At 38.1% G+C, this 15,154-nt stretch overlaps 1 non-coding gene across 1 annotated transcript; it reads left to right on the top strand.

The window, feature by feature from the left end:
* The first annotated feature begins 13,008 nt into the window (after positions 1-13,008).
* On the top strand, positions 13,009-13,081 carry Trnat-ugu (transfer RNA threonine (anticodon UGU)). Its single transcript has one exon. It is a non-coding gene; the product is annotated as a tRNA-Thr (tRNA).
* Positions 13,082-15,154: the final 2,073 nt, after the last annotated feature.

Genomic DNA, 15,154 nt, shown 5'->3' with positions numbered 1-15,154 from the left:
CCACATAAAATAAATAAGTAAAATAAAGATATTGTGTCCATTTACAACTAAAAAAAAAGAGGTAAGTACATTTATAAGTTTGATAGATATGGTGCCAAAATGTTTCTATGTAATTTGTATCAATATCTTTCCTACCAGCAGTGATGAGGTCTATTTTACCATACAGAATAATATCAAAGTTTTTATCTCTACCCTTCTGAAAAGTGAAAAATGGTCTCTTGGGATGAGGTTGTAGCTCAGTGGTAGAGCACTTGCCTAGCATGTGTGAGACACTCTTAGTACCACATATAAATAAATAAAATAAAGTCCATCAGCAACTAAAACAGTATTGAAAAGAAAAATGATTTCTTAGTATACTTTTAATTTAATTTTAATTTCTCATATGTTGAGTGAGGTTGAATATATTCTCAAAAGTTAAAAAGCTCTTTGTATTTCCTTTTCATTGAATTGTCTCTTTTTACATTTGATTCATTTTTCTAATCAGATGTTCGTCTTTTTCTTATTCATTTGTAGGGACTGTTTTTTTTTTTTTTTAAGGAGCCAATTTTTTTTTAATCTTTATTTTTTTTTTAGTTTTTGGCGGACACAACATCTTTGTTTGTATGTGGTGCTGAGGATCGAACCTGGGCCGCACACATGCCAGGCGAGCGCGCCACCGCTTGAGCCACATCCCAGCCCCTGTAGGGACTCTTAATATATCGGGCACATTATCCCTCTGTGATATTGAGTTGCAAACATGTCTTCTCATTTTGTTAATAGTGATTTTTTTATTTTACAGAAACTTTTCCTTTTTTGTAGTATAATTTATCCAAGTTTGGGTCAGAATTAAAAGCTATCTTGACTCCAGAGATTTTGTTTGTTTGTTTGTTTGTTTGTTTAATTTCCCAGAACAGTTTTTTAAGTATGGGGAAAGAGAACTAGAGTGTACTTGCATGTTTTCAACAGAAAGGAAAAAACTGATGATGCAGGAAAGATTTGGGAAATTTTCAGGAGCAAAGTCCGTGACGAGGCTGGAGGGAATAGGATACAGATGGCATAACTGGTTTCATATAGGAATGGGGACAGTTTTTGCCTTTTCACAGGAGAAAAGAACAAAACATGGGTGCCAATAAAGAGAAATTGGTTGATTTGGTGGTTAAAGGATGAGAAAATTCCTGGTTGTCGGTATTTTTTCAATGATGTAAAAACAGATCCATTAGGTGAGAGTGCAGGGCAGGAAAAGGGTTTAAGATTTGAGGAGAAGTGAAGATTCAGAGGTTTAAGAGGCCTTTGTTGGATAGGGTATTATAACTTCTCTTCATTCCCCCCACACACTTTAGAAAAAAAAGATAGTTTAAAATTTTTATTGGTACAATGATTCAATCTGGTGGAATGACTTGGTTTCCCTTTGAAAGCTTTATCCTTGGAGAATGCTTCATGGCATTATATTTTTCTAGTAGCATCAATGACTTAGCCTCAATGTGCTATTCATGGGTTCCTAGTGGGGTGAGCTTGTTTTCAAGAAGTGTTTGGGTTCACTCTGGATGACAACTGAAAGCTTCTCCATAAATAATTCATTTTCTACACTTACCACACAGCTGCTAAAAGCTCCACAACTTGAGCTTGAGTTACTTGCCTTCTCTTTGTTCACCTGGCATTTATGTGTCCCTAAAGAGAGAATTTGATTGGATTGATTCGCCATTACTTGGTCCTGAGTGCGGCTTTTGAACACTAAACCACTGTCATTGCCTCACAGTGGCAGTTGGCTAGCCTGTATATAGTTGTTTCAGGTTTGTGTTTAAGCCACTGGTTAATCAGCAGTCATAGTAGGGGTTGTTTCATTCAAAACAGGTTCTATGAGTAATAGCCTTTGAGCAAGAAAGTACAATTTGGATCACTTTACCTAGAAGGGGACCACATACCTAGCAAGCCCAAATGGCTGCAAGGACTTTAGCCCTTCTAGTAAATTGTTCATATCATTTGTCTCTGTGATCATATTGGGACTGTAACCTAAGAAAGTAATCCTTAGGATGCAGGGTAGCAGAATGGTTAAGAACACACATGCTTGGGAATCAGACACACTGAGAATTGAATCCCTAGTGGTGGTTCAATAAGAATCTCCTAGAGTTTTCCTTGCTTCTCAAGTCATCAATCACTATACAGTGTTTTGTTTTTAAAAATATCTTCATTTGGAAATAATTCACATACCATGAAATACACTCATTTAAAGAGCACAATTTAACAATTTTAACATATTCACAGAATTGTGCAACCATCACCATAATTTTAGAACATTTTCATCCTTCAAAAAGAAACCTCCTGTTAGTCACCCACCCCTCATCCTTTCAAACCCTACACAATTACAAATATTTTTGTCTCTACTGGATTTGCCTATTCTGAACTTTTCATATAATAGGATCACATAATATGCAGTCTTTGGTCACTAGATTCTTTTTGTTTACATTTTCGGGGTTCATCCATATTTAAACAAGTATTGGTTCTTGATTTATTTTTATTGCTAAATAAATTTTCCACTAAATGGATATGTCAGTTTCGTTTTTCTATTCAGTAATTGATGAACATTTATTTAGATTGTTTATAAATAATGCTACTATGAATGTTCATGTACAATTTTTTTTTTCTTTTTCTTTTTTTGGTACTGGGGATTGAACCCAGAGGTACTTTACCACTGAGCTGCATCCCCAGCCTGTATTTTTTATTTTGAGAGACAGGATCTTGCTAAGTTGCTTTGGGCCTTGCTAAATTACTGAGGCTGGCCTTGAACTTTGATCCTACTGCCTCAGCCTCCAGAATTGCAGAGATTACAGGCATGTGCTACTTCACATGGCTCATGCACAACTTTTTGAAAACATAAATGTTTCTGTGTGACACATGTTCTCTCTCTCTCTTTTTTTTTTAATATTTATTTTTTAGTTTTCGGTGGACACATCTTTGTTTGTATGTGGTGCTGAGGATCGAATCCGGGCCGCACACATGCCCAGGCAAGCGTGCTACCACTTGAGCCACATCCCCAGCCCCACATGTTCTCTCTCTTGTGTGTATACCTAGAAATAGAATTGCTAGGCCATAAAGTAACTAGGGACGTAGCTCAGTGGTAGGGTGCTTCCTAGTATGTGTGAGCCCCTGAGTTCCATCCCCAGTACCACAAATAAATTAATTAATTAACTATTTTTTACTTTGAGGAAAAGACAAACTGTTTCCAAAACACTGTACCATTTTACATTCCCACCAGCAATGTGTGAGAGTTCCAATTTCTCCACATCCTCACCAACACTTCTTATGTCTCTCTGTCTCTCTCTCTTTTTCTTTTGTGGTACTGAAGATGGAACCCAGGCCTCCTGTGTGCTAGACAAGCACTCTACCACTGAGCTATACCCCCCAGCTCTATTATCTGTCTTTTTGAGGATAGCCGTAAGAATAGGTGTGAAGTGGTATTCGCATTTCTAGTTTGGCTAATGATGTTAGACAATTTTTATATGTTCACTGGCCATTTACATATCTTCTTTGGAGTAATGTCTATTCAAATCTTTTGCCTATTTGATTTTTTTAATATTTATTTTTTAGCTTTTTAGGTGGATACAATATCTTTATTTTATATTTATGTGGTGCTGAGGATCAAACCCAGTGCCTCATGCATGGTAGGCGAGCACTCTACCATTCAGCCACAACCCAAGCCCCTGCCTATTTGATTCTTAATTCATTTTATGTATGTATGTATGTATTTGAGATGGGGTCTCACAGGGTTGCCCAGGTTGGCCTTGAACTGGCTCAAGCAATCATCTTGCCTCTGCCTCACAAGTAGCTGGAAATACAGAAGTGTGCCACCATTCTTGATGGTATCATTTGCAGCACAATGTTTTTAATTTCGTTGTAGTTCAATTTATCTATTTTTTTTCCTACGTTGCTAGTCTGCTAATGTTTGGAATTACTCTTTTCCATATCTCTCCTGGATCTATCCCAATTGGTTTTGTCCTTGCCATTACACTGCACTTGTTCTGGTAAAGTCACCAGCTACCTTCATATTGATAACCAATGGTCAAGACTCAGCCTTCAGCCTTACTTGACAAGTTCTCAGTCCCTTCTTGAAATATTACCTTTCTTTAGTAGCATTCTGGGATGCTACATTCTCTTGGTTTTCCTCCCTGCCCCACTCACTAGTTGCTTCCTTTCAGACGAGAACCGGCACATTTAGGGTGGTATGGCTGTAGATTAGTTGCTTCCTTTTAGTCTCCCTTGCTCAGTCCTCCTTGCCTCTCTGATGGTTAACTATGGGAGTGTACCAAGATTCAGCACTTGAATTTGTTTATATTCTCTATACTCGATATATTGGTGATTTTGTCTAGGCTGGTGGCTTTAAATATCATCTATGTGCTGGCAACTCCCTAATTTATATCTCTGATCCTAACTCTCTGACTAAAATATTCTTCCCCCAGGTATCTGTGCTGTGTACTTACTCCCTGCTATGAACTGAACTGTATTCCCCCTGATTCACATGTTGAAACCCTAAGTCACAGTAAAGTCTCGTATTTTTTTTTAAAGCAATTAGGTTTAATGAGGTCATGCGAGTAAGGTCCTGATCCAAGAGGATTCATGCCCATATAAAAAGACACAGAAGGACTGGGGATATGGCTCAGTGGTGGAGTGCCAGCCTAGCATTCATCTAAGCCCTGGGTTTGATTCCCAGAACTGCAAAACAGCAACAACAAAAAGCCCCAGAAGGTGCAGAAGTGAAAAAATGGGGAAGGGAGACACAAGAGACCTTTTGCTCTCTTTCTGTCTCTCCACACACATTTGCACTGAGGAAAGGCATGTGAGCACACAGTGATAAGGCACTGTCTGCAAACCAAGAAGAACTCTCACTAGAACCTGACCAGTGTTACACTGATATTAGATTTTCGACCTCTAGAACTATGAGAAAATTTGTCTCTATTGTTTAAGTGAATTAACATATGGTATTTTGTTATGATAGCCCAAATCAATTGATGCACTCACCACTTTATTCAGGTTTTTGCTCTTCCTATTGAGGTATTTCCTCGTTATACCATTTAAAATTATAATTCTGCCTTACCCTGATATTCCCCATTCCTCTTACCTGACTTATTTTTCTCCACTGAAAATATAAGTCTTTTACTTATATTTTAATTACTTTTTTATTTTTCATTTTTAAAAATATTTATTTTTTAGTTATAGTTGAACACAATATCTTTATTCTATTTATTTATTTATATGTGGTGCTGAGGATCCAACCCAGTGCCTCAAATATGCCAGGCAAGTACTCTACCACTGAGCCACAAACCCAGCCTTCATATTTTAATTACTTTTTGTTGTCTATCTCCCACTGCTAAAATCCTGGTTTCTTAGGGTAGACTTCTGTCCTCTTTGTTCATCACTATATACCTAACTCCTAGAATAGTGCCAAGCAAATTGTAGGCCCTCAAAAAATATGTTGAATGAATGATTGCCATTGCGGCCTGACAATCTGTAAAGAAATTTAATACGTTATTTGGATATACTGAAATCACCTACTTCTGTGAAAGACTTCTGGGCAGCAATCTTGCTTCTTAGAAGATGTTAAGATTGTTGCCTGCTTTATCAGTTAGTAGAGATCCTTCCCTCATGACAATTGCAATTCAGGGCTCTCAGTGAACAAGTCACAATTTGGAGCTGAGATGCTTTGAATATCAACATCATATAAACAGAACCTAGTCTTTAGAGCACCAAATGAGAATGTTCATTCAAACACAATGGCCATGGTGGTGGCTCCTGTGACTCTGTGTTAGAAGTTCCACTTCAAACTGTGTGGTCCATAGCTGGCATTATTGTGCTTTTCCCTTTGGGACTTTATATGATCTGAATAAAAAATGTTTGAATGTAGGAGCACCTTCAGAGGTGGGCTTAAATTTTGTTCTAGGATCTGTGTTCCATGCTAGTCATATTTTGGCAATTTAAAGTAGATTCATTTTTGTTATTGCTTTATAACAATTATTTTCATATGATATGTGAAGGTCATCAACCAATCAGAAAGACCACCTCTGAGGCAGCATGGGGTGCACAGAATCCCAGCTACTTGGAAGGCTGAAGCAAGAGGATCACAACCTGGCAACCTGGGTAACTTAGCCAGGACCTGTCTAAATAAATAAATAGATCTGGGGATGTACTCTACTCAGTAGTAGAGTACCCCTGGATTCAATCCCGAGTACAGCAAAAACCAACCAACCAACCAACCAGTGAAAGATATTCTTTCAATATTTTAATGATGGAACTCTATGTGGATGTATTAGTACGAATTAGTTAATTTTAATAGTTGCTGCAATAGGAATTAGAAGTAATAGGAGAAAATTAACCGATTCAATTCTAAGTCATCCCTAACTCAAAGGATACTCTTGTCAGTTTTAATTAGTATGTATACTTATTATATAATCTGTATACGCAGTTTTGGTTGAAAATCAGAAGAAATAAATCATGATTGATATGTTCTAATGTTACCTGATGTTTTGATGGATTTTCTTTTCTTGAGAATGATTTTAACAGTTTTCTTATAAATTTGTACACTAGCATAAAGTAAAAACTAATTTCAAGACAAGTGTCTGCTGACTTGTTGATACCACAATAATGGTATTTGGATTCATAGACATTTATGAGTATTACTATACATATACAGTTTAGAAGCATTTTTTCTTTCCACTTTTCAGTTCCATATATCATGAATCTTCTAAATTATCTGTTTTCTGTATATTTTGAGTGGCATTCTCTGTCAAGGGAGGCCTTCTAACTTGTAGAATCTAAACCTGATATCTTTGGATTTCCTGTTCAATGTGAACAGGGATTGGTTCATTGCTGGATCTGTGAGTCTTAAGGATGTAAACTTCCTGTGTTTTCTAATTGCCAAACTGGAATGATAGTTGGACGAGAGAAGCTACTTTCCTTCCTCTGATCTATTGCCTCCTCTGTAGAACCTCTATTTAAATTTGGTTTTTGGTTTGTTAAGAGATGTTATTAAGTGGGTCTTATTTCAGTTCAGTGTAATTGATGATACCATAACAAAACAACAAATTCCCCAAAATGCAATATTTAATGAGATGGCATTACTGGGTTTTGTTTATTTGTTTTGAAATAGCATAAATTTAAGACCAAATTGTTTCAGGGAAAGCCCATCTTTAGTCATTTCACAAATCAATCCCCTCTCCTAATTTATCACTGAGTAAGAATTTATTGAACACCCTTTGTGATGGGAAATTGCAAATGCTGGAAATACAAAGGTAATAAGCTAAGGTCTTGCCCTGAAAGAGTTCACACACTGACCACTAGTGTTATTGTTATTTGGTGTGATAAAAACTACAAAGGAGGCACATAAATGTGTTAATACCATATGAAGAATGATTTGGGAAAGACCCCATTATATGTTTCAGGGATACAAAATGTTGGTAGCAAATTACTCTTAGATTTAGGATTCTTTGTTATTAGATATTTGCTGAAATATATTTGAATCCCTCCTGAATGCTGGGAGTTGTGCTTGACTAAGAATGAGATGTGGTCTTTGCTACAATGAAGGAGACAGACATTTAAGTAATATAGATTTTTTTTTGTGTGTGTCATTGGGGATTGAACTCAGGGGTGCTCTTCCACTGAACTATGTACCTAGCCTGTTGTGCCTCAAACTTGTGATCCTCCTGCCTCCCTCTCCTGAGTCACTGGGATTACAGGTGTGTGTCACTGTAATTGGCTAGATGTTTTTCTTTAATACTTATTTTTTTAGTTGTAGTTGTATACAATATCTTTTTATTTTGTTTTATTTATTTATTTTTATGTGGTGCTGAGGATCGAACCCAGGGCCTTGCACATACTAAGTGAGCACTCTACTGCTGAGCCCCAATCCCAGCACCCTGGCTAGATATTTTAAATGTTAAGAAAAGAATAAAGTATACTGAAAGACATCAGGGAATTTAAATGAAGGAAAGCCATTTAACATATTGTATTCTATAAAACAAATTCTTCCCAAAATTTTCCATCTTAAGATAATAATAAGCTTTTTATTATCTCACATAGCTTCTATGGATCAGTTCAGAAATGTCCAAGTAGTTTGGCTTTGAGACAACATCACTAAGTTATAGTGAAATGTCTGAAGCTGACTGAGGGAAAAGAACCAGTTCTAGGCTGACTCACTCTCAGGGATGGAGTAGGGGGCCTCGATTGTTCACCCTCTTCGTAGATTTGCCTGACACATGTTTTCAAGATGTAATAGCTAGTTTCCCCCAGCGGGTATGTGATCCAAGAAAGAACAAGGCAGAAACACTGATGTCTGTTATGATCAGTCTCAGATGTCATACACCTTTATTTCTACAACACCCTTTAAGTTACATAGCCTTATTTACTGAAGAAGGGGTAAGTGAGTACCAGGAGTGAAAATCATTGGGTGCCATCTTAGAAAATTATTCCATGAATCTTCAAAAGCAAGTTTGCTGCCAGGTGGTACATGCCTGTAATCCCCGCAGCTTAGAAAGCTGAGACAGGAGGATCCTGAGTTCAAAGCCAGCCTCAGCAACAGTGAGGCGCTAAGCAACTGAGACCCTGTCTCTAAATAAAAGACAAAATAGGGCTGGGGACGTGGCTCAGTGGCCGAGTGCCCTGAGTTCAATCCCTGGTACCCTTCCCCCTCAAAAAAAAAAAAAAAAGCAAGTTTGCTGAGGTCATGCCTTTTAGAAAAGCCCAACGTAGCCATGTTATAAACAGCATCTGATTGTGTTATAGGGGATGATCATATTTAATTGCATAGCAGTGGAGGATTTGCACAATCCTGTTTTCTGCTTAATCAGTATCTTACTCCTTCCTACCTTTCTTTTTTTCTTTTTCATTTTTTTAAATAATTTTTTTAGTTCTAGTTGGATACAATGCCTTTATTTATTTTTATGTGGTGCTGAGGATCGAACCCAGCGCCTCGCACGTGCTAGACGAGCACTCTAACCCCTGAGCCACAACCCCAGCCCCTCTTTTTCATTTTTTGAGACAGGGTCTTCCTGTATTAACAAAACTGGCCCAGAACTTAACAATTCTCCCACTTCAGCCTCCCGAGTCACTGGGATCACAGGCATATGCCACATCACCTGGTCACTTGCTATCTTTCTTTCCTGCTTACTTCCAGAAATGTTTATAGAATACCTATTAGGAGCTCAGATTTGTTTAGTTCAGAGACATGTAAGGACACCAACACCTATCCTCAAGGTGCTTATATTCTGGTGGAGGGAAACTTAACAGAAACAAATATGATAATGAAGACATGAATAATTAGACTAGAAAAGAAATATCTAAGTAGAACAAGAGTCAGCACACTGAGCCATAGGCAAAATTTAGCCTATGCCCTGTTCTTATAAATTATGTTCTATTGCAGCAGAGCCACTCCAGTGGTGTATGGCTGCTTGTGCACTACGTCAGCGGAGTTAAGTCTTTGGGACAGAGACCTTATGTAGCACTCTTATGTCTCTGGGTCTATAAAGCCTCCAGTATTTCCTATCTGGTTCTTCAGAACAGAAGATCTGCTGACCTCAAGTTTGGCAGAATTAGAGACTGCTTCCTAAAGAGGTGATATTGGAGATGAGATGTGGGGAGACAGAAGATCAGATCACCTGAGGTAGAAGCAACCTGAGAAGAGGTGTGAAGGGATGTGTCAGTAACATCCTGCAAAAGAAGCATTTATTGGAGCAGAAACTATGCCGGGTTAACCCCACTCAATCACTGCAGTTCAGGAACAAAAGCAGCAACACTAAGAGGAAACACAAGACTCCGTGTAGACACAGAGCTCATGGTCCACATCCCCATTCTCCCTCCTCCTCACACAAAGACCCAAAGCAAAACTTTAATTGGTGAGTTGTTGCCCTTTGTAAACTTTTAGTTAACTGAGTAGTGACCACAGCAGACTTTTGATAACAACTTTGATGGGGTGGCAGTTTTGAAGTAAGGAGAACCCCTCAAATCCAAAGTCTGTTTACCACAAGGAAGATGAGCTGTTTTATGTCTTCTGGGTAAAAAGGTAGTTGGGTACAGAAGGCCAACTATCAAAACACTACAAATCTGAAAATTTAGAAGAAGAAAAAATAAAAAGTATTAAAAAAATAAACAAACACTCAAAATTAAAATAGAAACAACAAAAAGAAGAATCAGGGAACTGTATAGAAGCATTTGGGGTAGTAGCTGAAGATATATACATGTAATTAATTAGAACATAGAACTAACCTAAGTCACAATCAGAAAATGAAAGGAAGAATATGAATTAATTGAGGCAAAGCCAAATTGGCATGTTTGTCACAATTAAAAAGGGAAGAAAAAACAAAAAATTAAAGACTTCAAAAAGCTGTGATAGCCGGGCGTGGTGGCACATGCCTGTAATCCTAGCTGCTTCAGAGGCTGAGACAGGAAGATGGAGAGTTCAAAGCCAGCCTCAGCAAAAGTGAGGCGCTAAGCAACTCAGTGAGACCCTTTTTCTAAATCAAATACAAAATAGGTCTGGGGATGTGGCTCAGTGGTTTAGTGCCCCTGAGTTTAATCCCTGGTACCCCCCAAAAAAACCCAAACCAAACCAAACCAACCAACCAACCAACAAACAAAAACTTCTGTAACCTGGGAGCGGTGGCACACACATGTAATCCCAGCAGCTCTGGCGGCTGAGGCAGGAGGATTGTGAGTTCAAAGTCAGCCCTAGCAATTTAATAAGATCCTGTCTTAAAATAAAAAATAAAAAAGGGCTGGGGATGTGATTCAGTAATTGAGCACCCCTGGATTAAATCGCCACTACCAGGAAAAAAAAAAAGCTGCTGTAGGAGTTGGGCATGGGGTGCATACTTGTAAACTCAGCAACTTGAAAGGTTGAGGCAAAAAGATCCCAAGTTTGAGGTCAGCCTGGGCAACTTAGCAAGACTCAAAATAAAAAGTAGAAGGGGCTGGGGATGTGGTTTGATGGTTAAGAGCCCCTGGGTTCAATCCCTGGTACAAAAAACCAAAAAAACAGAAAAAAAAAAAAACTGTTGTAAGTATTAATAAGAACTCAGGAAACTGCAGTTCTCACAGTCACTTATTCCTTAGGGGGATGTCTTCTCTGATCAAGTCATCTCATGCATCTTCCCAGAAGATCCTTGTCCCACTAAAGCCAAGTAGACCCATCTTCCTATCTTCCAATCACAGGTATTTGAGAAAACTACTAAGACTTTTTTTGTGTGTATGTGGTACTAGGGATGAAACCCAGGGATGCTCTGCCACTGAGCTATACCACCAGCCCTTTTTATTTTTATTTTAAGTCAGGTGCTCACTAAGTTGTCCAGGCTGTTCTCCAATTTGTGACCCTCCTGCCTCAGCCTCCTGAGTTACAGGAATTACAGGCATATACCACCATGCTGGTGTTCTGTTGTTGTTGTTGTTGGGGATGGGGAATCAAACTTACGGCCTTCCACAAGCTAGGCAAGCATTCTACCACAGGGCTACATCCCCAGTCCCCTAAGACTTCTGATTGAACTAATGTTTTTTTTTTTGTGTGTGTGTGTGTATGGAGGGAGACCAGGAATTGAACTCAGGAGCACTCAACCACTGAGCCATATCCCCAGCCCTATTTTATATTTTATTTAGAGACAGGGTCTCACTGAGTTGCTTAGCACCTTGCTTTTGCTGAGGCTGGCTTTGAACTCATGATCCTCCTAACTCAGCCTCCTGAGCTGCTGGGATTACAGGCGTGTGCCACCAGGCCTGGCTTGTATTTGTTCTTATTGAAGTCTCAACTCTATATTTCATCAAGTGGATATTTATTTGCCTTTATATTTTGAATGGAGCTGTTCATATACTTGCTGGTCTAATATTTGGTCATTTGGCTTTCATCAAGTGACTATAAAGCTCCTCTTATGGAACCTAACTAGGCTTTAAACTGCTTGGCCTTTGGGCCAGTTGACTATTGTAAGTCATTCCTACCTGCTTCCTCAGGGGGGAGATTCTAGCCCCTGAGAAAACCACTTCTACTTTATCTTCTAACAATAATTGCTGATTACAGATACAATTGGTTGACTACATTTATTACCAAAAGGTCCATGGTCAAGTTGGCCATAGTTGCTAGAAGACATGCTGAATAGCCTCTTATTATGGCTCAGCAATAGTATAATAAAGGTGCCATAAAGAAGAATGAAATTATGGCATTTGTCGACAAATGGATGGATCTGAAGATTATCATGCTAAGTGAAATAAGCCAATCCCTAAAAACCAAAGGCTGAATGAATGTTCTCTCTGATATGTGATGCTAACACACAATAAGGGGAGGGGATAGAAGTTCACTGGATTAGCCAAAGGGGGATAAAAGGAAGGGAGAAGGAATGGGAATAGGAAAGAATATAGAATGAATCAGATGTAACTTTCCTATGTTGATATATGAATACACAACCAGTGTAACTCCACATCATGCACACCACAAAAATGGGATCCTAATTAGAATAAGTTATACTTCATGTACGTATAATATGTCAAAATATATTATACTGGCTTGTATATCTAAAAAGAACAAGTAAAAAAAATATAGGGGCTGGAGTTGTAGCTCAGTGGTAGAGTACTTGCCTCTCAAGTGTGAGGCACTGGCTTCGAGCCTAGCACCATATAAAAATAAATAAAGGCATTGAGTCCATCCTATATATATATGGCAACCTGGCTTGATGACAAGAATGCAGACTTTGAGAGTAGCTCTGTCTGGGTATTAGAAGGAGGGAAATAGGGAGATGGGTACTCCCAGTCCTTCTATTCTTTTCATTTATCTAGGGGCAACTGGATCCTCTATTTCTCCTTCCTGTCAACATGCAAGCACCTATAAGTGCCTTGCCTACTCCCATCTGACTGCTGCTACTCCCTCTAACAAGGCAAAGCAACAATATGAAAGGAACTTCTTGCTTGAGTAGGTGGACATTCTCCAGAACTACTCCCTTCTAGATTGTTATATGAGATACAAACTTTTTTTTTTTTTTTTTACATTTGAAACAATAAAAAAGGGCTGGGGATGTAGCTCAGTTGGTAGAGTGCTGGCCTTGTAAGCACAAGGCCCTGGGTTCAATCCCCAGCTCCACTAAATAAATAAATAAACAAACAAACAAAAATCCAGATTTTGGATTTGAATCTCAGGTATTTGACTTAATGGTCTACTGACTGATTAAATTACTTAATGTCTATGAGTCTGAATTAGGGTTGTTATATACTTTGCGGTACTACTTTAAGTACAGGAAAGAAAATATGAACACCTAGCATACATTGGATACTTCTTTCTTTTCTTTTTCTTTTTTTTTTTTTTTAAGTACTGAGGATTGAACCCAGGAGAGCTCTACCACATCTACATCTCCAAACCCTTTTCATTTTATTTTGAGATAGGGTCTCACTAAGTTGCTCAGACTGGCCTTGAATTTAATGATCCTCCTGCCTCAGACCCTCAAGTATTGTATTTTATTTAGAGACAGGGTCTCGCTTAGTTGCTTCATGCTTCACTTTTTGCTGAGGCTGGCTTTGAAGTCCCGATCCTCCTACCTCAGCCTCTGGAGCCACTGGGATTATAGGCTTGTGCCATGGTGCTGGGTTTGAACCTCAATTTTAAATGGTGATTGTTATGACTTAGAAATTGAATACATTGGTTTTAGTTTAAAAACTCCAACTTGAAAGCCTTCTTTTCCTACAGAAAACAAAACAAAAACATTGCATTTGGAAGACTCCCTGCAATCTATAAGAAAATCTTTAAGTTTTACCAGGTTTCTAAGTTATTTAGATTTTTCTTTATGCCTTATTGGAAGGACTAGTGGTTTGAAATTTGGAATCAGGAGAAACTAAAAAGAATAGTTTAGAAATAAAGGAGAAATTTTGATGGAAACAATTACTTCTGACTGAATTGTGTTAGCAGAAAAGATAGAAAAACATCTTAGTTTTCTAGAGAAGGTAATTTATCCAAAAATCTAGGGCATCAGCAGTAGAATTGAAACTACTGGAGCAAGTGAAAGAGACCATTGAATTGCCTTTGAAAAGCTAATACTATTATTTCCTTCTAGGAAAGACCCTCAGATTCAAAATCTATTTGCTTTTACTTTACATACAATGCTACTACTTTGGTTATCTGACTTCCTCGGACACAGATTAGGAAGAGGACTGCTAAAACCAGACACCCAGGAAGTAGTGATTAATCTAATACTTAATAAAGGGAGGGGGAAAAGTTATTAGGATATAAAAGAACTCAAAACCTTACCAGCCTTGCATCCATGTTGTGTACAGCAAAAAAAATCTAGCATATATTAATATTTTTCAAAGATGCGTAAGTTTGTAATCTAGCTCTGAATGTAAGAGATTAAATTATTCTTGCTATACATTTCAAGAAGCCAAAGATCTATCTTATTTAAAGCAATATTTCATTAACGGCATATTTTTAAACTCTTGTACCTAAAGTGATTAATTTCAATTATTTAGAAAATAAATTCAGGCTTTTCACAATCTCCAAAGGTGTTAGACAAATGAAGCTTTACTAAATTGTAATAGCAAAGTCAAGAATAAATACACACCTGTTTACATTGACAGGTCTTCTAAATGTGTCTTTAGATCTGGTTTGTTGCTTTGACCCCCAAGCAAGAGATAATAAATAATGCATTCCTCTACAAAGTGACTAACAGTAAAAGTTTAACTAGCCTCTGTTGATATGCCCAGCCCTGTGGAAGACAAAAGGAGTAGAAAACAGGGAAGACCTGTCACACTTTGCTCTTGAGTTCCCAGGGATTAAGGAACAACCATGTAAATGTAAACTGTTCGTATTTCTAAATAACATAAAAATACACAAGTTAACAAAAATTCTATATAAAAAACATTTCATAGCAATGTTTAAGAATTCAGAGCTGGGTGTGCTGGTCTAGGCCTGTAATCCCAGTGACTTGGGAAGCTGAGGCAGGAGGATCACAAGTTCAAAGTCAGCCTCAGCAACTTAATGAGGCCTTAAACAATTTAGCAAGACCCTACCTCAAAATAAAACACAAAAGGGCTGGGGATGCAGCTCTGTGGTTAAGCACCCCTGAGATCAATCCCTGATACCCAAAACAAACAAATAAACAAAAAAGAATTCAGGTGGATTGCAGAGTTCAAGGCCAGCCTCAGCAATTTAGTGAGGCCATAAGCAAGT

This window comes from Marmota monax, unplaced genomic scaffold (genome assembly GCF_021218885.2).
Source record: "Marmota monax isolate L192 unplaced genomic scaffold, Marmota_monax_Labrador192_F-V1.1 WCK01_AAM20220418_F8-fsc00008, whole genome shotgun sequence".
In the NCBI taxonomy this organism is placed as follows: domain Eukaryota; kingdom Metazoa; phylum Chordata; class Mammalia; order Rodentia; family Sciuridae; genus Marmota; species Marmota monax.
Note: the sequence above shows the minus strand (reverse complement) of the source record. Positions and strands in the feature narration are given on the sequence as shown.